Genomic DNA, 23,242 nt, shown 5'->3' on the forward strand with positions numbered 1-23,242 from the left:
TACTTTAATACGTTTAACACATGCAACAGTCACTGCAAAGACTCCTCCCACATTTAAAATACCCTAACTACACAAAACTGTTTTACTGTATATAATATAAAGTTTATATCATAAAATGATTTATACATGTACTAATAAGAACAAACATTTTACTTACAATTAGTTTTCCCCCTTTTAGTGTCCTTCTAAACATTAATGACATAAACCGGGATATATTGTATATGCTTTAGTCTACCCACAAGTGCAATGAATTCAACAAAAGTCCAATGTTTTTCAGCCACTTTTACTTACAAAATGATATTTCACAAATGTGAAAAGATGCTTTATTCTCTTCTATTTATTTATTGATTTTAGAGTTGCTGGTCTTCCTGTTTAGCACCAGACTCTGGTTCAAGTCCAAGGTACTACTGGATTTTTTAGTCAACTCCTGTGATTTTTTTCTGCCTCACAAGCATTTTTCTTTGGAACATTAGAACAGGTTTCACTGGCAAAGTCTCTCTATAAACCTTACCATCAGAAGAATGAGAAAGAGTCCCCTTCTGCTTGCTGACTCACTTTTTATTGAATAAACTATTTTTAATTTCCTCCTTAGCTTGTTGTGTGTCAGAAAAATGACTTTGATCCTCCGGGGGGGGGGGGTGACACTTTGAAGACAGCTGGATACAGCAGCTTAAATCTCACACCTGCCTCTCAAATTTCTCTGATTGCTGAGATAAATATCTCTCTCTTCTACTTGCTGTACAGTGAATAATCATTTTCTACAAACACTCTGCTGTCTCCAGTTTTTAATACTTTGCTTTCTGCCACAATTTTGTCAGGATCAACTCTCTGTTGGTATGATTGTATCTTTACTAATACAGGTCTTGGCTGCTTTCTCATCGCCAGGTTGGGAGCATATATCCAATGTACCCTTTCAATTAAGAAATTCTGCTGTGGAACACCTGTTTAGCTGGTTATTTGTGCTTTCATAAAATTAATACAGTATGTGTCTTCCACTTTCTCTGATACAGTGAAAATCTCATCTTTTCTCTGTGTGCTCTGTCTTTTAACTCTACTATTTTTAAACAGTTCTTCTTTGTGAGAAACCTCATATTCAGACTGCTTTTTCTTCATGTCCGCCTATGGTTTTTGCAGTTTTATCATTCATCTGAATGGCTAGTTGAAGTTTCTTCTATTTTTCCAGCCTTTTATGATATATTCCTTCAATGTTTCATTTATTTTAATCACCTCTGAGTACATTTGATTTATTATTTTTTTTTTTCTAAATTACTGGAAGGCATCCCATTGAACCAGAGTTGAAGCCTGAACTGCTCTTTGTTGAACAGTTGCAAAATCATTCCCAGTGTTTTCTCTTCACCTTTTCTGGTTGATTTTCTTTCAGGTTTTCCAAATTTCTCCTTTGCTGGCATACAGGCAATGTGTTTACTAGTCGGTTACTGCAGTTTACCAAAAAAACATTTTTAATGGCTCTCCATTTTCTCAGTTTCTGTTTTCAAACTATGAGAGCTAAAGTTATTTTGTTGATCAGTGTGTGCAGCCATCTTGGAAGTCCCCAGAAGAATGTAATCTTAAAAGTGCTATAATGATAACCAGAATCAAACAGTCACCTAAACAGGCTATACCTAAAACTATACTTATAGCTCTCCCACTTTAAAAAAAAAAAAATCAGCGTCAACAGTATTAAGCAGACAACACAGAGAGGGGAAAATAAATAGTTGAGAAAGGCTTTCCCAAAGATAAGGGAAAGCACATTTACAAGTTTTTAAACAATTTTAGATAATTTAAGGAAGTTTTCTAATACAATATGAGGAGGAGGACCTAGCTTTCATCGAGTAACACAGTTCATGTCTGGTTATAATGGCAGCAAATGAGATCTGAGGTAAATCCAAACACTAAGGCATGGTGGGAAAAGAATTTTAAAGAGGTTCAAGGCTGTTGTTGATGGATCACAGTAGCTCTCAACCTTCCTTCTCCAAAACACTACCTCTCATTCTGTGGAACAAATGGGCAAAATGTGGAACAATTTCAGCAAGGAAGCTAATAGGAGGATTAAGATATGTTACTTTATACTTATAAAACATTATTGTGATAAATTAATATGATTTAGTATTACTTACCATGGATGACAGTTAAAATAATTATTTTAATACTGAATGTGTGACAGACCCTTTCAGTGGAATTGCAGGGAACATGGACTGTTTTAAAAGTAAAATGAGAAACATTCCTCATAATGAGGTGCACTTCAGAGTCATGGTCACAAGCAAAGGAAAAATACTTGGAGTGCAAATTTAATAGCACAAGGGCTGATATGATGAGTTTAGATGAGGACCCTACCTCTTGTCCTCTTAAAATTCTGGACAAAGAGAGGAATCATGGGGAGGACAAAGGCCCAGAATCAGGGACAGATTTTTAAATACTTATCTTATAAACTTAGAATGATTCAGTAAAAACTGCAAGGAAAAGCCAGACAATCTAGAGTTGTCACTCTGTAAATATCAGAAGCCATGTAGCTGAAACACGATGTCCTGAAAGGGTCATTTCCATATATCCCATGGGCCTCTGCTACAGGAGGTGTTGTTTGTGTGTCCTTTTACCTTTTGGTTTGGATAAACTTAAAAGGATGCTGCAGTAAAGGTTTTGCTTAGATATGCATTTTCTGAACAATAAAAGTCTGAGACTCAGATGTCTGTTATTTAGTATCTGCAGTCCTCAATGATTTGCCAGCAAACCACGCATATCATTTTATGAGGGACAGACCAAATATTTCAGGCACAAAACGTTTGAGAGATATGGTGGCCATAACTCTACACGAATCTCAAAAGAATCAGTGACACTTAAAATATTGGTACTATTAATCAGAGAGACCGACATAATAAGAGAATGAGAACTGATATATATTTTCTGAAGAAAAAGAAGTCTGTAAAGATTAAGTGGGACAGAATTAAAATCTGAGTCAAAATCAGGGACGATCCTGAAAGTCAACAACATCTGAGAGGTATTCCAGTGGTGGTGATGCAGGTTTTGCTTGGATCCAATTTCATGACACACTGAATTCACCATACTTCTCAACTGTCCCTGATTTTGAGTCAAATGTTAGCTCTGTCTGTCTTAATTCCTCCTAAAACTGGTCACTTTTGGAGAAAAAAAAAACTGAATTTCAATTAATAAATTATAACAATAATAAAGTTATACACTTATTTTACTTCAGAAAAGTGCATATAAATTCACATTGTCTTATGTCAGTTTGCCTAGTTATAGTACTACTATTTTAAAAGTGTCCCTGATTATTTCTGGAGTTGTCTCTGATTATGTTGAGATTTGTCTCAGTAGCAGTAATTCAAAATAATTTCTGCTTCAGAAAGTAGCCCTCAAGTTTTTAGCACTATTACTACTAGTTGCTTATGTTGCGTGCATATTTTTCTCCAGTCCAGACTTCTATTTCTTATCATCTCATTTGACGTAATTTTTACTAGCAGTTTAGCACCTGTGTTCAGAAGATGGTGTGCCCATACAAGAAATCTGGATAAAGCCATTAATAATGGGGGTCAAAGGCTTAAAAATAGGGACACGTTTTAAATATTGCTCTTACAATCTTAGAAAATGGATAGAATAACCGATTTTACATTAACAATTTATTTTTTGAGGGTATAAAGCCTGAAATTCAAATGTCTGTCATTATTTTTTTTACTTCAACCCTTAATTATTTACTAATGATCTGCCAAAAAACACACAATTTCATGAGATACAGAACAAAAATGTGAGGCGAAAATATATACAGTTGAGAGATGTTAATTATGACCGTCATACCCACACTATTTTACTTTTCGTGTTCTAATTACAGTTCTTCACTTAAAAGGCTACCTGTACTATTTAATTGTAAATTGAGAAGAACACTCAATGAATATTCATTAAATGGACGAGTACGTCATTGACGGACGTAAAGTAATCGAGAGCGTGGGCGGATTTTCTGCTACGGGTCCCGGGGGAATTAAAAGTACATTTTTCTTGTTATCGTTAAGTACTAAGTTACTATGTCTTACCTGATAACTGCTATCGAACTTAGTCGTACCATGTAATTTAATGGTTTAAAAAATTAAATCTGGTAGTGTAACTATAAAACACGTTAACTGCCAGTGTAGTAAAGAGGGCTAAGGTAGTGAAGCATTTCTGATTCTTTAATTTATACATAAGACGAATTTTAGTTTAGGATACGAGGATGCCCTTCAAAAAGCTGTATTAGAGGTGTTAAAGGAAGAGTAGCAGGAAAAAAATGGTGCCTTATTATTTCCTTGCGTCATAAAAAAAAAAAGACTTGGAAAAAGTACTCCGTGCTTCACGATAAACTGATACCGGGGGCGGGACTAACTGGCAAGGTGGGTGGTACTGTTTGATAACCTGGAATCCGTCAAAATAAAATGTCCTGGGACATCACTACAGGTAAGTGGGTGTTTAGTACTAGTGCTCATTACTCTTTTAATAAATTGTTTATGTGGGTGAAGATAGTTTTGACGTGTGCACATTACATCGTAATTCCTTCACTGAAATAAATGAATTCTCTGTTTTTGCATTTCTACCTTTCTGTTTCTGGCTGATATGGCGGAGCCCATTTACAGCTGCGAGCAACCTGGCACATACGACTCTTCCGGGATGAACAAGCAGACAAGCAGTGCTAAGTCACAGCGCTCGAGACTGAGTCTGTCATCATGAGGCGTGACTCTGTCTTCCCCTTTCTCGCCGGCGCCGCGTAATTGTTGATTTGTAGCCTAGCCTTTTGGTTCAGTTTTCACGTTGACAGAAGCAGCTGATCTTTGGCAACGACATAGCAATACGGGATTTGTACGCTGTTAACCACAGACCCAAGAGTGTCGATAAAATATGTATAGTTTTAATGATTTATTGGTTTGTCTTTTCATGAATTAATATGATCAGTAATATTTACCATTTATATTGGTTAAAAATATTAACATTGACTATGTATTAGATCCTTTAAATATGGAACAGCGTGGTACATGAAACTTTTTAACACACAAACCAATCGGGGATAAATTCAGAAATAATCAGGGACATTTTAAGAATAGTTGCACTATTAACTTGAGTTGACTGACAGAATAAAAATAATGTGAATTAATAAACACTTTCTGAACTCCAGGAATTCTATAACTGTAATTACTATCATTATTTATCAATTGCAATTCACTGCCTTTTCTCCAACAGTCACCAATATTAAGAGGAACAGACCTAAAATTTGAATTAAAAAAAAAAATTCAAGGACAGTTCACACAAAATGAGGAACATTCTGCATAACGAGGTACAAGTGAAAGATGTGCCTGTACATTTTGATTGCTTTACTCCAGGGAATAAAATAATGCACAACACAGAGTTACAATGTAGTGTTTGATAGCTTTTAAAGTTATTAAATAATGCACAACACAGAGTTACAATGTAGTGTTTGATAGCTTTTAAAGTTATTGTTTAATTCAAGGAACATTTCACCTGTAGCCTGCATTTGTGCATGAGTGCTATGTGGGCTACAGCTTTTAAAGCAGTTAGATACTTAGCATGCTAATCTATAACTGTGTGTGGTTATATCAACATTTACCCACAGTTGGCATGGTTTGATCTTAAAGGCAAAATCAGAGTGAGTAAACAAAGACAACAGTGGACAATTCCTGATACCCCCCCCCCCCAAACAGGAGTAGATTATTGCTGTTATACAAACACCTTCTTAAATAAAATATTAGTATAACAAGAGTTTTAGTGGGCAGCCACAGTGGTGCAGTGGTTAGCATTGTCACCTCACAGCAAGAGGTTCTCCGGTTCGATCCTTGGCTGGGGTGCCTTCTGTGCGGAGTCTGCATGTCCTCCCTGTGGTTGCGTGGGTTTCCTCCGGGTGCTCCGGTTTCCTCCCACATCCCAAAGACATGCTGTAGGTGGATTGGACACACTAAATTGGCCCTAGGTGTGAATGCGTGCATGTGTGTGCCTTCTGTGGAAGGTTGGGCGCCGGGCTGGCAACTCGACACTGTAAAACTCCACTGCCAATCATGAGCGGACAGGTGATCCGCTGTGGCGACCCCCAACTGGGAAAAGCCGAAAAAAGAAAAGAAGTATAACAGAGTTTTAGTGTCCTTCTGCATTGTCTGTTTGACATATGTGTCTGGAAATTCCCTTGCTTGCACAGTACATCAGTGCAAGAGAAGCAACAGTGAAAGAGAAAGGAGCATCCCATTGTTTTTTTTTTTTTTTTTTTTTTTTTTTTTACTGTTAAAAAAAATAGGACATTTTTATGAGGGACATTGCAAAATATATAAAGAAGATCAGGTTTGTTTCTTTTTCTTTAGTTTTGCAGAACATACCTGATTTTTCTTATATGTTGATGTGTTCTTGGTGTAGAAAGCTGTTATCCGGCATATACTAATAGAAAGTTTGGCCACTCAATGGTACTTTCACAGGTGGATTTTTTTTCTTTTGGTATATGCCCAATTTACAGTGGGCATGCAGTTTGGACTATCCAGTCAGCGTGCTCTTTTTTGAATACTAATATTCCTTTATTGTATATTTAATGTTAGACATCAGGGTAAATAAAACTTCCCAAAGAAATATTAGTTCTCCAGTCATAACTTCAACTTGTGTTCTCAAAGTGGATTCCAAGAAATTGTTTTGTGTCTCAAGGTTCACTCTTGAGATTAATTTCTTGGAATTCATTTCACAAACAGAAAACAAACTGATTATTTCTGGTAACCTGATTCCAGTCTTTTTTGTTGTAGTTGATAGTATGTGGATCAGTGATTATAAAATATGTTCTCTAGTATTCTGAGCCTTAGAATGACTGTCGAGAAGTTATGTTCCCTAGATATAACAAAAGTAACTGTTAAGTGTGAGATTATTATTATTGTTGTTAACTGGATAAGTGAATTGGTCCTTTCCAGACATTTTTTACATTTCATCCCAGTGGTATGGAATCAATGCTGAATACTTTGGTCTCTGAATATGTCAGTTCCTGAATTTATCGTCCTGACTTTGTGTTTTGACAACAGTGGGATTGTGAAATTAATGGAAAATATATATTGGATCTGTATTGGTTCATCAGAGTACATCGGGGATTACTATATTGAAACCCAACCGTTAAAGGTTCTGTAAAACCCATTGAATATTCTAAAACTTGAAGAAAAATACGGAAAACATTATTTTTGCTGGGGGGGGGGGAGTGCAAACAGCCCTATGTGTGAGGGTTTGTACTCCTTCTCCCACACTACTTTAGATGTACCAACTCTGAGATCACAACAGTGGAGAAAAGGACACATTTCTTTACCCCACTGTCTGAAGATCCCAGGAAAATTATACTGTGCCACAAATCAGCAGTGTAAGTGAAACCATTCCCATCCATTAACATTGTTAATAATTAACAAGCCATAATTGCAGCATTTAAGGAAACAAACTCGATTTACAATGAAAGTGGACTTCAGTAAACAAATGACACTATACCTATGTACGCACGGGCATGTGTGTGTAAAAATATGTAGCTTTGTGTACATACAAATGTACATGTTATGTTTGTTGAAATATCTCTTAAATTAGAATACTGCTTTTTATGTCTATACATATATATTTGCATATACAAATATTTTAGAAGCCTGACTGATTATAGTATAGTCAGGTCACCCACGAGAACAATTTTTTAGTGTCTTCTATTATCCTACTTAACCATTGGAGAGGGGCATGTTGCATTAGCAGACTGAAGTGCCTGCCTAAGAAATATTACTTCAAGGCAATTCCTACTTTATAGGTAGGCACTCTCTTTTACTAGGGGAATATATATATATATATATATATATATATATATATATATATATATATATATATATGTGTGTGTGTGTTTGTGTATACACACAAACCAAAGATTAAAAAAGTCACACAGACAAACTACTCCATACAAACTGCAAGAAAAAAAAAACAGTTAAATTAGAGGTTTACAATGTGTGATACCTTAAACCTCCTGATGCCCAGACACATCAGCTGGGTTTAAAGCCCCATGTGTTTCTAAAGTATAGCCTAACTATTTAGTTATACTAAGCTGATTAGGTCAACAAAAAGGTCTAAACATGCATGTCCAGTGCTAGTGGGGTTTGACTTTATTGGCCTGAATGTGTCCATAAAGACTTAAAATGTCATGGGCATTCAGGAGCCATGTAGCTGAAACACTTGATATCCTTAATGGGTCATTTGCATTTATCCCATGAGCCTTCTTTACAGGAGGTTTAAGGTATCACACAGTGAAAACTCCCTCCATCTCTCTCTCTCTCTCTCTGTATATATGTGTGTGTGTGTATGTCTGTGATTGATTATATATATATATATTATACACACACGCACACGCATGGGAAGTAGCCTTTTGGTTGAATGTTTGGAATATCAAATGTTTGTAATGCCACTACAAGCGATTGAATAGTCATATGATCACAGAATGTTGGCATTGCGCAGTGGGAGGTTGTAGTACAGCAATGATGGAAATTTGCCCTTTCACCTGTTCAGTCTTTGTGTGTGTTGCTTCCCTGCCATTTTTTTAATTTAGTTTTTGTTTAGTATTATGAATTTTAATTTTTTTAGATTGATCAATTTTTGTGATATAAAGTATGTGTGTGTGTATAAAAATATGGTTGCAGTTAGATTAATCAATTATTTTTGTTTGACTGATTTAACTGTTGTAATATGTCAGATGTCTGTTAAGTTGGCCCCAGGAATTGCCAAAGTCAGTGTTCTTGAAGGGATATATATATATGTGAGGGCAAGTAGGTTAGAAGAGTTTGTGTGAATGTTTGCAGGTTGGGTAAGGATTGGTAAGGGGATAGTTCTGGAGTTGTGTGTGTTTGTGGGTTAAGGTAAAGGGGGGTGGTTTTAGTATTTGTGTATGTGCCTTTCTCCAACTTCCACCTGTTTTACACCTGCAGAGGACCCACTCTGGCAGTCAAAGGAGTCCAGTGAATTTATAATTCAAGAACTTTGAACAACCCTTCAGTTTGTGCAGCAATATTCAGAGAAAAAACATTAAGGACATGGTGGATATCAGAATGGACATCGCTCCAGGAGCAAAAGTGATGCACAGAATCAGAGTTTGCATAGTTCCTCCAAGGAGCATAACAGCCACAGAATCCCTGAAGTTTTGCCTGACTTTACATGTCTGGGAGCAGTAAGGGGTCATCTGTGCCAGTATCTCTCTTTGTGACTGGCCATCCCACAGGACATTTTGGATCCAGGAAGTAATATCCAGAGGGCTATACAATACCTTTTATATTCCCTATCAGACCAGCTTCCCTTCCCCTGCTGGACATTCTACTTCATTAAGATGGTCAAAAGAGAGTTTGCAAATTTCTTAGAAAAGAAGGGCGGTCCTATCAGACCAGAGAGGCTCTCTGGTTTGTTCCAGAATCTCTTTAGTTGCAAAAAAGTCAACAGACCTCAACAATCTAAATCTTTATGCAAAAAAAAAAAAATCAAATTCCAGATGGTTATAGTGCATTCAGACATTTTGTATGTAAAGAAACAAGAGTGGATGTGGTTATTGGATCTCCAAACTTTGTTTCTGAGTATATCAAATTTGGATATAATTAGAATCAACATTTCTGTGCTTCAGGATAGGAGCCTACCACTACCAGTTCAGAAACATTTCATTTAGTCTCACCACAGTGCTCTTGGTGTTAACCAGGTGCATGTTAGCTATGGCAGCCTATCTCAGGCTGAGGGCAACCAGGATTTTCTCATATCTGAGCAGACTCTGAGAACTTACAAAATGTGTCAATAACACAGGTGAAGGATTGTCTACTTCTGTTGTCCCAGTCCTTGTGAATTTAAGTGAACACTGTAATGTCCCAGTAGGAGCTGTTGCAAGAAAAAACATTCATAGTTTGACACCTAAATACAGTGACTTCTTTGGCAAGTTTCTTTAGCACAGGTCCTACACAACAACAATCAGCAACTTCTGATGCTTGCAGAAGTCAAAGCAGCACTTTGCCTCAAAGTCTTAGACCTACAAACTTTTTCATACCACACACATTGTGTCACACATGTTGATTCTTCAGTGGACATTGCAAGCTCAGTGTAATGAGAATTTGGAACTCATGATCAAAATGGTAGGATTATCCAGATCACCTTCTGGTGGTTACATCACTGTAGTCTTGCTTTTGTTAATGGCTATATGTTTGTCTGCCTCCACCCTTGGTGATGCCTTGGTGTTGTGGGGGGGGGGGGCAGTGTTTAAGGCAGATGGTTCAAAAAACTTGGTCACATCAAAAGGCCCATTTGTACATCACTGTCCTCAAACTGAAATGAGAGCAATGTGGAAGAAAGATAGCCAGACAGTTCCAATAGCAGTAGGAGCAACGAGTCTTATAAAAAAAAGTCTGCATTCATATTTAGCGGTGGTGGTGCTGCGGTAGCGTTGTCGCCTCACAGTAAGACGTCCTGTTCGATTCTCAGCTAAAGCGTCATCTGTGTGGAGACATGCGTGAATGGGCGTACCTTCGTTGAAGGTTGTGCGTCAGAGCTGGCAACTCGGCACGTTAAAATCTACTGCCAATCATTAGCGGACTGGAGTTCCGCTGTGGCGACCCCTAAAAGCCGAAAGACACAACAACAATCAATCCATGTAACCCCATACGAATTGCAGAAGGAGTCATTACTGCACATTGCAGGTGCTGAGAAGAGCACTTTTGGCTGACATCAAAGATTGAAACAATACTAATTTCATGAACTTAATTGTACTTTGACTTAGGAAATGGGTCCACTCTTGTCATGGTATTAGAAACCCAAAAGACTTGAAGAAATTAAAAATGAGGAATGGTTAAGGAGAGGTGAATTCAACCCAAAACATGAGAGGTTAATATTGGTGACGCAAGATAGTGGGCTTATGTACACATTGATTTACAAAGTCCGTTGAACATGTAGGAGAAACAGACAAATGTAGGTTTTGTAAAATGGAATTGGAAACAGTTGCACATCTTGTTGCTGGTTGTGACATGCTAATGGCAGAAGGAGTGTATACTGAGAGGCATAATAATGTGGCAAGACTGTTGCACTGGGTATTGTGCAAACATTATAGTATTGATGTGGCAGAAAAACACTGGAAATAGCCACAAAGCACCATAGAAAATGATTAAGTTTACATCGCATGGGATCATCCATTACCAACAGTTCAAAAGATAGATGCTAGAAAACTGGATGTAGTGGTCCAAGAAAAGAAGACAAAAGTAGCATTGATCACTGAAATGTCACATCCAGTGACTACAGTCTCTTGCATAGAGAGAGACAAAGTCATAAAATATCAGGATTTGCAGGCAAAAATGAGAATATTGTGGAAGAAAGATACCCAGATAGTTCCAATAGTAGTAGGAGCAACGGGTCTTATCTAAATAAGATTGTAGATTCTTTTTTATATGTTACCAGTACATGTAACTGTATGAACTGCAGAAGGGCTCATTGCGGGTGCTTGCGAAGAGCACTTCTGGCTGACATCAAAGATTGAAACAATACTAATTTCACAAATTTTAATTGTACTTTGACTTAGGAATGGTGGCCATTCCTGTCACACTATTAGAAACCCAAAAGATTTGGAGAAATTAAAAAAGAGTGGTTCTCCTTACATTGTAAGCCTTACAGGACTGTTCTGGGTGCATTTAGGTTTACCACCTGTCCCTCTTTATGCAGTATTTGAGCAGTTGCGTCCTATGAAAAAACATAAAAAGTTGCAAATACCCTGAGATTTTGGGACAAGGGTCCAAATGGAGAGATAAGTCAGCAAGCAAAGGAGAGTAGTATTGCTGAAACTGAATTTACCCTCAAGTCTTGGTGAGTACCTTGACTAGGCGGATCCTGTTGTTTACAAAATCTCATCAAGACAGCCCTGATATATAGACTGTATTTTGTACACCATATTACCACGGACAGAAGTAGGTCAAAAATTAAAAAAAGATAGCTGGGTGCACAACACCCAAGATAAAAAAAAGTGCCCAATCCTTGTAGGCGCACTGGTGCCAGAACTGGAAAAAATGATCGCGTAGAATCTTCAAATACAGAAATATTCCTACAGTGGGGCCTGGCCAGGCCCAGGTGGAGGATGCCCCTCCACCGTTGTAGAACGGAAGTAGCAGTCCACAAAAGTCACAAAAAACTGATAGGCCAAAGAAGAGCCACAAAGGAGCCACAAAGAAAATAGAGTGGACTTTTGAGGATAAGAAAGAAATTATGTATTGTTACTATTATGCAAAAAGCCCAGAATTTCTAGAGACAAGATATACAAAAAAGATTAAGAGAAAAATTAGAGGAAAGAAAAATATTTCCATAAGAGAAACTGTTGGAAGCTTCAAATAAAAAATTGTGTTCATTAATGCAACATGTTTGTGAAAAACATTATATAGACCAAGAAACTTTGATCTGTTTGGAAAAAGAAGCATCTGAAGAAGTGCAAAAATATAAACAACAAAACCTAGAGATTTTTGAAAAGTATAAAAAAGAAATACGGACATGGGAAAGAAAGCGAGATTTGATATGGTGCAATATTTATGCAAAGTCAAAAGCCAAATTAATCAATACAAAAAAGGCAGCCCCAAAGATATTTGAAAAGAAATACAGGCAAAGGGATCCAGATATGGACAATTTCACAATAAAAAAAATATCACAAAGCTGGAATGTAGAAAAGAAGATTAGTAAAGTAGAAGTTAAAAAAATAGGAGTTGAAGTCATGGAATGCCTGAGAAGTGAAGAATTTGGTGTAGAAGGTCTAAAACAGATTACATCACAGCATGAGGGAATGAGTCCCCAAAGTAGGGAGAAACAGGAAGATCAGGAGACATCTGAAGAAGAAATGTGGACATGGGAAAGAAAAAGAGATCTAATATGGTGTAATATTTATGCAAAGGAGGGAGCAAACCTAATCAATACAAAAAGAGCAGCACCAAAGATATTTGAAGAGAAATACAGGCAAAGGAATCCAGACATGGAAAACTTTACAATGCAAAAATAAGAAGACAGAGAAAAAGTAGAAAAGAAGATTAGTAATGGAGAACTTAAAGAAATAGAAACTGAGGTTATGGAGTACCTGCGAAGTGAAGGATTCAGTGCAGAAAATTTAACTCTGCACCAGAGCAGGACAGAGCAATGGACTTCCAAATTAAGGAAAAACCAGTGGAACTGGTCAGTTGCTATATGAAGATATTTTGGAACCTTCCACAGGAAACCAGTATAAATGTTCACTTGAAGCTGGACAACAAGGGAAGAAACAGGAAACTGTGGCAACTCTGACACAGTCAGTGTTGAGTGATAGGCCTGAGAGTTCCCAAATGACAGAGCAATGGATGACTCAGGATAACAGTGAAGAAAATGTACCACAGGAAGATGCTATAGAATTTTCTATAGAATGACCGCAGGAAATGGAGAACAAAAATGTGCCCTCAATTTAGAAGGAAGTGAGCTAAAAGAAGAGCCGCTTGATTTAATACAGATAGCTAGACATATTAAGATCAATGAAAGAAATAGACTGCAGAAGTTCAATAAAACACAAAAAGTCAGAAATTTTTCTAAAACAAATGAATACAGTAATTAGGACTGTCCATAGAGATCTATGCAATATAATAGAGGTAAACAGGATATATTATTATATATATTGTGCAGCTAAATTAATAATGGATAAAATTCTACCACAAGAACACAGGGTAGTAAGGGAAAGGAAGGGGAGAAATCATAAGTTCATAGGATGGTACTAGGCTATTGGCCTGGAGGCCCTTATAAGTCTAGCCAATAATTTTGCCGTGTTCCCGCAAAGTCAGCACCTGTTTCCCCTGTCCAGCAGGGGCACAGGTGGGATCCCAGGGGTATATTTTCTGTTTCCCATCCAGTCTAGATTCTTGTTAAAGAGGGCAAGAGAGGTACTCTGTTTGAAATGGAGAGGGAGTCAATTCACAGACGGGGGAATCTGTTGGACACAAATCAGTCCCTCCAAGTTCTATTAATGTCACAGACCAGGTTAAGGCCTTGCGTATGGGTTGCACGAGTGGATTTTCTTACGGATGTGCAGCAACTCCATCAAGGCTGGGTATGAAATGGCCTTGTATGCCAGACGCAGGTCACCTCTGAGCAGTCTGTATGAGACTGAGTAGAGGGACAGGACTTTTATCCTGTCTGTATAGGATAGGTGTTTGAGACCCTGGATTTTCCTGGTCAGGAACCTCTGTGGTCTCTTCAACTGTTGCATGTGCTTGGCAAGGTACGTGCCAAAGGGAGCATTGTATTCAATAATGGGTCTGATAAGGGAGGAGTACAGGGATGTTATGACGCCCTTGTTCCTGGATGAAATACCCTTGTGAGGTGGGCCATGTAGAAAGCCTTCCGTACAACAGAGGCAACGTGGTGCTCAAATGTTAGGTTGCTATCAACCTAGGTGCCCAAGGCCCTCACAACTGATTGCATGCTTAGTAGGTTGTTATTAATGTGATAATTGGTGGAGACGTCATTTTCCCCAAAGGGGATAATAATGCATTTCTTGGCATTCATTTTGAGGCCATGCTTCGGATTAATTTAATCCTGTCATGGAAGTATCGAATAGAGAAAACTATAAAGCATTTAAGACAAGAAGTGTTACTATTAGAAGAGTGTAGAAGAGGGAACAGGTCAATAAAACTACACAGAAAGACAGACGTGATAAAAGCAATGCACAGTATCATAACGGATCAGGGTTTATCATGCAGTGTTGCAAATAAACTAAAAATATCAGCACATGCAGAACAACTTAGAAAATACACAGGTAAATATAAAAGAAAAGTACAAAATAAGCAATTTATATTGATGGCCCAAAAAAGTTTTATAGAGAATTAGGAAACAAGGTAAAAGGATTTGAAAGTCCACCAAAAAAAAGAAGAAATAGATGCATTTTGGAGAAGTATTTATGAAGATCCTGTGGAACATATCAATGATGCTAAATGGATAGAAGTAAAAGAAAGAAAGAATAAGAAGTTCAAAGGTACAGGATATGAAATGGGAAGAAGTAACAGCCAAAGAGATTGAAATAAAGTTAAGAAAAGCCTCCAATTGGAAAACCCCAGGCCCAGATGCAGTACCTAACTTCTGGTCAAAAGTATTAATATGTTTGCATGAAGATTTTGCCATGAGTAAGAACTGTTTATATGCGCACCCCGAACAAATACCAACCTGGCTAACAACAGGAAAAACAATGCTCCTACTTAAGAGTGAACCTGCAAGCTACCCTAAAATTAAAAACCAATAACTTGCCTTCCAATGACTTATAAACTATATACCGGAATTGATGCCAACAGAGTTTATAGTCATTTAGAAGAAAATTGAATCATTGCAATAGAACGAAGGGGTGATAAAAGAAAGTCATATGGAGCAAAGGATCATTCGTTGCTAAATAAAGTCATAATGGAAAACTGTAAAAAGTGGAAGAATCTAAGTATGACATGGATTCACTACAAAAAAGCATTTGACAGTATCCCACATTCACGTACAAGAGTGGTATGTATAAGGTATACCCTACACTGATAGATTACATTACAGTGACCATGAACCAGTGGCAGACCACTTTGCAATTAAGCCATGATAAAGGGCAAATTACTTTTCAAGGGTTAAAAATTCAAAGGGGGATATTCCAGGGTGACTTCCTGTCACCACTGCTATTCTGTCTTGCCCTTAACAGATTAGGTCATGTCTATAATTTGGCTCCTAGAAAACAACAAATTGTAAAGACCTATCTTCTTTTTGGCGATGATTTAAAACTGTATAGCTCATCAGATGAGGAACTGAAAGCAGAACTGCAAGTAGTCAGAACTTTTCCAGATGATATAAGAATGTCATTGGGTCTTGATAAATGTGCAAAAGCAACCTTTAAAGCAGGAAGGCTGCAGCACCAAAAAAACAGTTTATGACAAGAATGTGATATAAAAGAAATTGAGCAAGAGGGAGTGTATAAATATTTGGAAACTGATGAAGAATGTGATATAAAAGAAATTGAGCAAGAGGGAGTGTATAAATATTTGGAAACTGATGAAGGATCAACAATCAAACATAAATGAGAATAAAACTTGCGAAGGAAATTTTAGAAGACTTAAATTAATTTTGAAAACAGCATTGACATGTAGGAACAAAATTCAAGCTATAAAGCAATTTGCTCTACCTGTCTTAACTTACAGTTTTGGAATGATTGACTGAACCCAAAAGGTGTTGGATAGATTAATTAGGAAAACAAGAAGGATGCTTCATGCTCATCTAATGATTTATAAAAATCAGTGCATACCAAGATTATATATTCCCTGTTCTGAAGGAGGTATGGGCCTCCTTGAAATTGATTACTTGTATAGATCTGCAATCATGGGACTGCACACACATCTGTTGACCTTACAAGACCCAAATGTAGTGAAAGTTTTGAAACATGAGGAAAATAAATCTAAGATGACTTCCCTGCTTAGTCTAACAGAAGCATATCGGTGTCAAGAGGGATTGGAAATCAAACCAGAAGTAGATAAAAATCAGGCAGCAACTGGATTTGCCAAAAATGAAAGAATATAAGGGGAAGGATCAGATGAGAATGCAAGAAAATGTGGAAAATGCATAAATATAGTTGCAAGTATAGAAAACTCCTGGAACAACCTCATGTTGATCAGGATCGAACGCAGGAATGATTAATGAGAGGCAAATTCAAACCAAAAGATGAAAGGTTAATATTGGCGGCCCAAGATAGTGGGCTACGTAAATGTTGGTTTACAAAGTCCATTGAACATGTGGAAGAAGCAGACAAATGTAGGTTTTGTAAAACAGAATTGGAAACAGTCGCACACCTTGGTGGTGGTGGTGACATACTAATGGCAGAAGGACTGTAAACTGAAAGGCATAATAATGTGGCAAGACTGTTGCACTGGGGATTGTGCAAACATTATGGTATTGAAATGGCTGAAAAATGCTGGAAACATAAGCCGCAAAGCATCATAGAAAGTGATGAAGTTCTTGAACTCTGGAAGCAATCTTAGGAATGTTAGTCATTGACAAGGTCTTGTGTCAGTCAAACCATTATGCTGCAATAGAAATTGAGATGCTCGCTCGTAGTTATCTGTTGTCAATCAAATCCAGTATTTATCTGCTAGCTATTCTAATGCAAATATGCAATAAATAAATGTGCAATAATCAATCATTCAGCTGCTAAAAACTGTAGACCTAGTAATTTATAGTAGTATGTAGTAATATAACAGTCTAACTTAATGTAATGTATGTTGCATGTGCTATATGTAATTTGTATGTGTGCAGTTGTCATCAGTATTGGGCCTGATGCACGCAGTTTCTTTTTGGTTACTCTTGTGGAGTCTAAATGACAATAAAGTTCACTTTGATGTGGGATCACCCATTAACAGCAGTTCAAAAGATAGATGCTAGAAAACCAGATATAGTGGTCCATGAAATGAAGACAGAAGTAGCATTGATCATTGAAATCGCTACACCCAATGACTACAGTGTCGTGTGTACAGAGACACATAAAGTAATAAAATATCAGGGTTTGCAGGTAGAAGCGAGAGTAGTGTGGAAGAATGATATCAGACAGTTCCAATATTAGCAGGAGCAACAGGTCTTATAAAAAGAATCTACGGTCGTATTTAGATATGTTACCAATATGTGTAACTCTGTGTGAATTGCAGAAGGAGTTATTACTGGGCACATTGCGAGTGCTGTGAAGAGCACTTCTGGCTGACATCAAAGATTGAAACAGTATTAATTTCATGAACTTTAATCCTACTTTGACTTAAGAATGCGGTCCATTCCCGTCATGGTATTAAAAACCCAAAAGATTTGGAGAAATTAAAAGCGAGGGTGGTTCTCTTTACATTGTAAGCCTTACAGGACTGTATTTTTCCGGGCGTAGTTACCACCTATCCCTCTTTATGCAGGACACTCAGTATTTGAGCAGTTGCATAGTATGAAAAAACATGAAAAGTTGCAAATACCCTGAGATTTTGGGACAAAAATAGTTAACATTAAGGTGTTTAAATAACAGAAGAAGGTTATGTGAAGGAGCTCTCATCTCAAATTGTGTACAAGTGTAGGTTTTATTTTTCAGAAAGCAAAGTCTAATTCTTTGCACTGGCTGGAGGTATGGTTTGTCCTGTAAAATTTCATGTTTTCATAAAACTTGTCCGACTTTAGGCATTTGCAAAAGTGGCAACCCTAGGTGCTTTTGCCATCCTCTTAGACAGTATGGCAGTATTGTAGTGTATCAAATAGCAGGCTCTGCCGGGAGTGGTCTGTATGTCAGTCATTTGGGAAATCCTTGCTGTAGTTGTTTTACATCCTCAGACAGCGCCAAGTGCAGCAGTGTCTTCTCCCTCATTCACCCACAGGGACAGACATCTTGGGATGGTTCAGATGTGGCCCTTCTTGTCTTCTTTGCACTTTTCTCCACTTCCCATATGATGCAATTCTTACAGAAAGCCAAACAGAGCAAGGCCAAGGGTGTTGTCATAAGCCCATTTTCACCCAGGCATGTTTGTTTTCCCCTACTTATGCCTAATCTGCTGGAGGCACCCTTCCTGCTCAGACTTATCAAAGGTTTCTTGTCCCATCCATCCTGGAAGTCTGGGCTTATAATTTGTGAAACTAACTGGATGGTTTCTCTGTTTTTGTTAATGGCTAGAGACCCATCTTTCCTTTCTAGGGTGGTCCAGATTCTCACAGCATCTCCGAAACCTTTCACTAGTGAAACATCTGTAGCAAATGGACACAGTTTTCTGTTTGGGTTACAAACCAGGACAATGATTCATATTCAGCTCCTGTTTCTGCAGTGTTTCATTTCCTGACTTGTATTTTAATCCAGGGGTCCAAGTATTCTACTGTCAAGGTTTACCTAATGTCTGTTTCCAACTTTCATTAGAGTTTGAACTCTGTCACTGGGATCTCTAAAGTTTTGTAAGGGTTTCCTACTGGAAACGTTAATGTTAAAACCAGGGATCTCTGTATATTGCCAACTTGCACTAGAGCTTGAACTCTTCACTGCTGGTATTTCTAAACATTTTTAAGGCTTTCTTACTGAGAACTTTTATGTTAAGACCACCACTTAGAGATTCATTCCTGTTTGGGATCTAAATTTTATGTTAGACTGACTTTCACCTTTCAAATGAACTGCTAAAGCAGATCTCAAGTTCTTATCATGAAACACTACGTGAAATGCAACAAAAATCTACCTCGTGAACCCGAGGCACATTCAGACAGAATGATGATTACTTCTCTGGACATTTTCAGAAATGTCACAGTATGTGACACATGTTCTGCTGCAACATGGACTCACTGCATGCTTTTGCAAGACAGTCTAAAGCTGGATATGATTTGTAGGTCCAGGGCTAATGTCTGAGCCACCATACTAAGAGGCTTTCTGTCCTGATTTCACTGAAGAAGTTTAAGCTGGCGGCTTTGTCCTGTAGTTGAAGTGGACATATTGGATCATGCAAGATACAATACTTGGCATAACATTTAGGTTTTCATGAACCACTTCGAGACCCACCCACCCACCTTCCCTGTACCTTGTGTGTTCCCCCTCTGTGAGAAGATATAAGGGATATATTAGCTGTAGTTAGCTAGGATTGTTAAGTTGTTGCCATTCCCAAGTGCACTGTTGATGTGGAGAGGAAAGGTAGGTGAGGTGCCTTATGACATGAGGGAGGAGTTTTGGAGACTAGGAGAGACGTAAAGATGTCAAGAGGTTGCCACCTGTGATTGCAAGTCCTGCAGTTGGAAGTAGTCTGATGTGGACCAAGAAGACCTAACATTATGGTAAGTACCAAACTGTTGCATGTCAGAGCCATTATGGGGGGTTTGGGGACATCTGGGACAAACCTAGTTTTGTAATTCAGTATTTCACGTCAGAAATCACTGTTCAAGGCTAGAGCTTACCTTGTGGTGGCTACTAAACGTTCAAAAAATGATTTAATGTCACTATTTTACCCATCATTTTAACAAATTCAGTGACTTATTGTGTCTTAAGCATACTCTATTGTGGATTTTGTACAGTAAACACATTGCACATACATGCATAATATTTTTATTTGCATATTATTTATTTACCTGTTTTTGAGTGTCTGCAGGATTAGCCAAGTGGCTGTCCTTTCTGCATCTAGTTGACCCATTTGTTCCTTCATTAGGATAGAAGCCACCCAGCCCATTTTCTCCCTAATAGTGACAAGAGTCAGGTGTTAGGGAACGGGCCAGTGTTGAGATCCTGGGGACTGCTGTAGCCCCACCCCTGCAGCAGCCTTGTAAGTTCTGCTATGGGTACCTTCAGTAGTTGCATATTTGCTTCTGCACATGAGTAACCTCCTGACCAAGCCAGGCTCTTTGTGCTATAGTTGCAGTGAGAGAAGGGTGCAGGCAGGTCTTTATCTCTACACCATGGAGCTGGGTTACACCTGTTATGGGTTTTAGTCTGTCATAAACCACTTTCCTAATCATTACATACTGTTTCTGCAGGTAACACCTGTTATAATCCCAATGTTCTCTCCTAGTTGTACTCTCTCTGGTAGTATCATTGTGTATTCATCTTATAGTGTATAAAGATTTTTATATATTTTGTATACTTCCTGGTGGAGCTTTTCTTCCTAGGCCTGCACTGAAAACGGGTCTCGACCTATTGGACAACCCACATAACACAACATAAATAAAATAGTCTTGACTTCTCATTACTTCCAGTCAGTTATCAACATTTTGTGTAATCATAAAAAATATTGTATGTAAGCTTCTTGTGTGTCTTTATGTAGTTATAACAATCAAGTTATTTTTACCATTTTGTGTTTCTGCTGGAATACACTTGACCCTTTCTTTGAAGGATTATTCGGTTGCAGTGTATTTGATTATTTAAGTGTTTATTATGCCATTGTTTCTGTGTATAAAGCAGCAGATTATACACTGTTTCATTTTTTATTAAAAAGAACTTGGGTACTTACCATAACGTTCCATCTGTGTTGTCCACTTTCATTCGTCCTCAACTAATGGGATTGGATCCGATCCTCAGAACCGACTTGGCCATTTTACTAGTACACCAAAACGAAAAAAAAAACGGCAAAAATCAACAAAATAATTCAAGCAAATCCAGTGATGTATCCAAGGAACAGAAAATGGAACACAAGTATTTTTAGCGCTTTCATTCACTGAAATTTAATACGTGAACTTCTTCAGAAACACAAGCTATTACCCAAGCTCCTTTAAATACTAAACACTACAGGAAATGACATCAAAAATTGAACATATATATGTATTTAAAAATACTTAAATTAAATATTGATCTATATCTTACTCTCTCTCTCTCTATATATATATATATATATATATATATATATATCAAATAAATAACACTTTCTGATTAGATAACAGAATAAAAAAACATTTGTATATATATAAAAAATGGTGAAGCATATAAAAATGAGTAAAAATTGTTACAAATACATATTAAATTCATTTCATCAAATGCTAGTGACCACATGCATGAAAAATGCACATGTAATCCAACCAACCAAACTATCTATCCAACAAAAAACATTTAAAATTAATGGACTCATTGAGTCCTGGTAACTTATCAGCAGCCAAAGTGAGTTGCCATAATGTCTCTTTACATTCCAAAATGTTGTTTAAATCCTCACCAAACTCAATGTTGTTAACCTTTTCTAACACTGAAAATTCAAATTTCTTGAATTGTGTACATACTACCGCGTGTTTTGCCAAAGAATTAAACTTATCTTTATTTTTAATAGCTAAGTTGTGTTCATAAATCCTTCGTTTCAAAACCCTTTTTGTTTTGCCTATGTAAAAATGGTCACAAGACACACAACAAGCAATGTACACTACAAAATCCGTGTTACAATTAAAATATCCTTTGGCCCAAATAGTGTAATTCAAAGACTTGACAAATACACAAGAACTGTTGCTAATAAATCTACATTGTTTGCAATTTTTGCAGGCATACGTGCCCTTTTTGGTACTAACTGTTCTACTAGTGTCATAACATTTGGTACTATCAGCTTCTAACATGGACTTTAAGTTGACTACCTTTTTATATGTAAATTTAGGTTTGACACCTATGATGGCAGCCAGTTCCTTGTTACCTAACAACACTTTCCAGTTGTTTTCTGTTATGTCTTTAATGAACCACATTTCATTAACTATAGGTAGAGGAAAAGCAATGTTATAACTATTGTTGACTGCACAAGTCTTAGAAACTGAACTTGTACAAATATCCCCAGATAAAAGAATAGGTTTAGCTATACCTTGCCTTAAAGATATTACTTCCTGTTCTATCTTTTGAATCCATTCTGCACCATATCCTCTATGAAGAAACAATGATCTTAAAAATGTGATTTCTTTGAAAAATGTGTTGTCATCTGTTGTGAGCCTACTTAAACGGATGATTTGACCTTTGACGACCCCTTTCTTCATGTGCTGTGGATGCAGGATATCCTTGTGTAAATATTGGTTTGCAAATACCTCCTTTCTAAATATTTTACTGTTAAATGTGTTGTTAACCTTATCTAAACTAAGTGATATGTCCAGAAAAGCAATGTTCTCACCAAACCCACTTACTTTAAATTCTAAAAAGTTTGTGGTGTTGTTCAGATCTTCAACCATACAAGTAAATTCCTCACATGTGCCTGTCCACAAAAAGAATAGATCGTCAGTAAATCTAAAATAAGATTGTACCTTGCTATAACTTGGATGTTTTACTAAAAATTTCAACTCCTAATTTGCCATGACCAAATTTGCAAAGGCTGGTGCTACCCTTGCCCCCATTGCTACGCCTGAAACCTGTTTGTAAATATTTTTGTCAAATCTAAAAAAATTGTTGTCAAGAACAAGTTCCATCAGGCTGCAAATGGTATTGATTTTGATGTTATCAAAATCTGAATATTTAGTCAGATATACTAAGATATTCTAACCCCTCTTCTTGATTTATAGAGGTGTATAAAAACCTGACCTCAAGGGTGCCAAAAACAGTAGATTCTAATGATATATTTAGATTACGTAACTCTTCCAATAAGTGTCAAGAGTCCCTGATGTAAAACTTAGAATTTTGCACTATTGGATTTAGTGTATAGTCGAGCCAAACTGATATATTTTCAGTCTTTGAACGTTTTTCTGAAATGATGGGCCTAAAGGGTGGATTACTCTAATTAACATGTATCTTGGGTATACCAAAAAAATGTGGCTAGTTTTGGAT

The 23,242-nt window shown here is 37.2% G+C and overlaps 1 protein-coding gene across 1 annotated transcript in view; it reads left to right on the plus strand.

The window, feature by feature from the left end:
* Positions 1–3,947: 3,947 nt before the first annotated feature.
* The window catches only part of STK16 (serine/threonine kinase 16), a 391,131-nt gene continuing 371,836 nt past the window's right edge, over positions 3,948–23,242 (plus strand). The window contains exon 1 of the mRNA XM_044078236.1: positions 3,948–4,437. The gene's annotated coding sequence lies outside the window, so the exon portion shown is untranslated. The remainder of the gene's footprint in view (positions 4,438–23,242) is intronic.

This window comes from Protopterus annectens, chromosome 7.part0 (assembly GCF_019279795.1).
Source record: "Protopterus annectens isolate FY-2018-M chromosome 7.part0, PAN1.0, whole genome shotgun sequence".
NCBI classification, from domain to species: Eukaryota; Metazoa; Chordata; order Ceratodontiformes; family Protopteridae; genus Protopterus; species Protopterus annectens.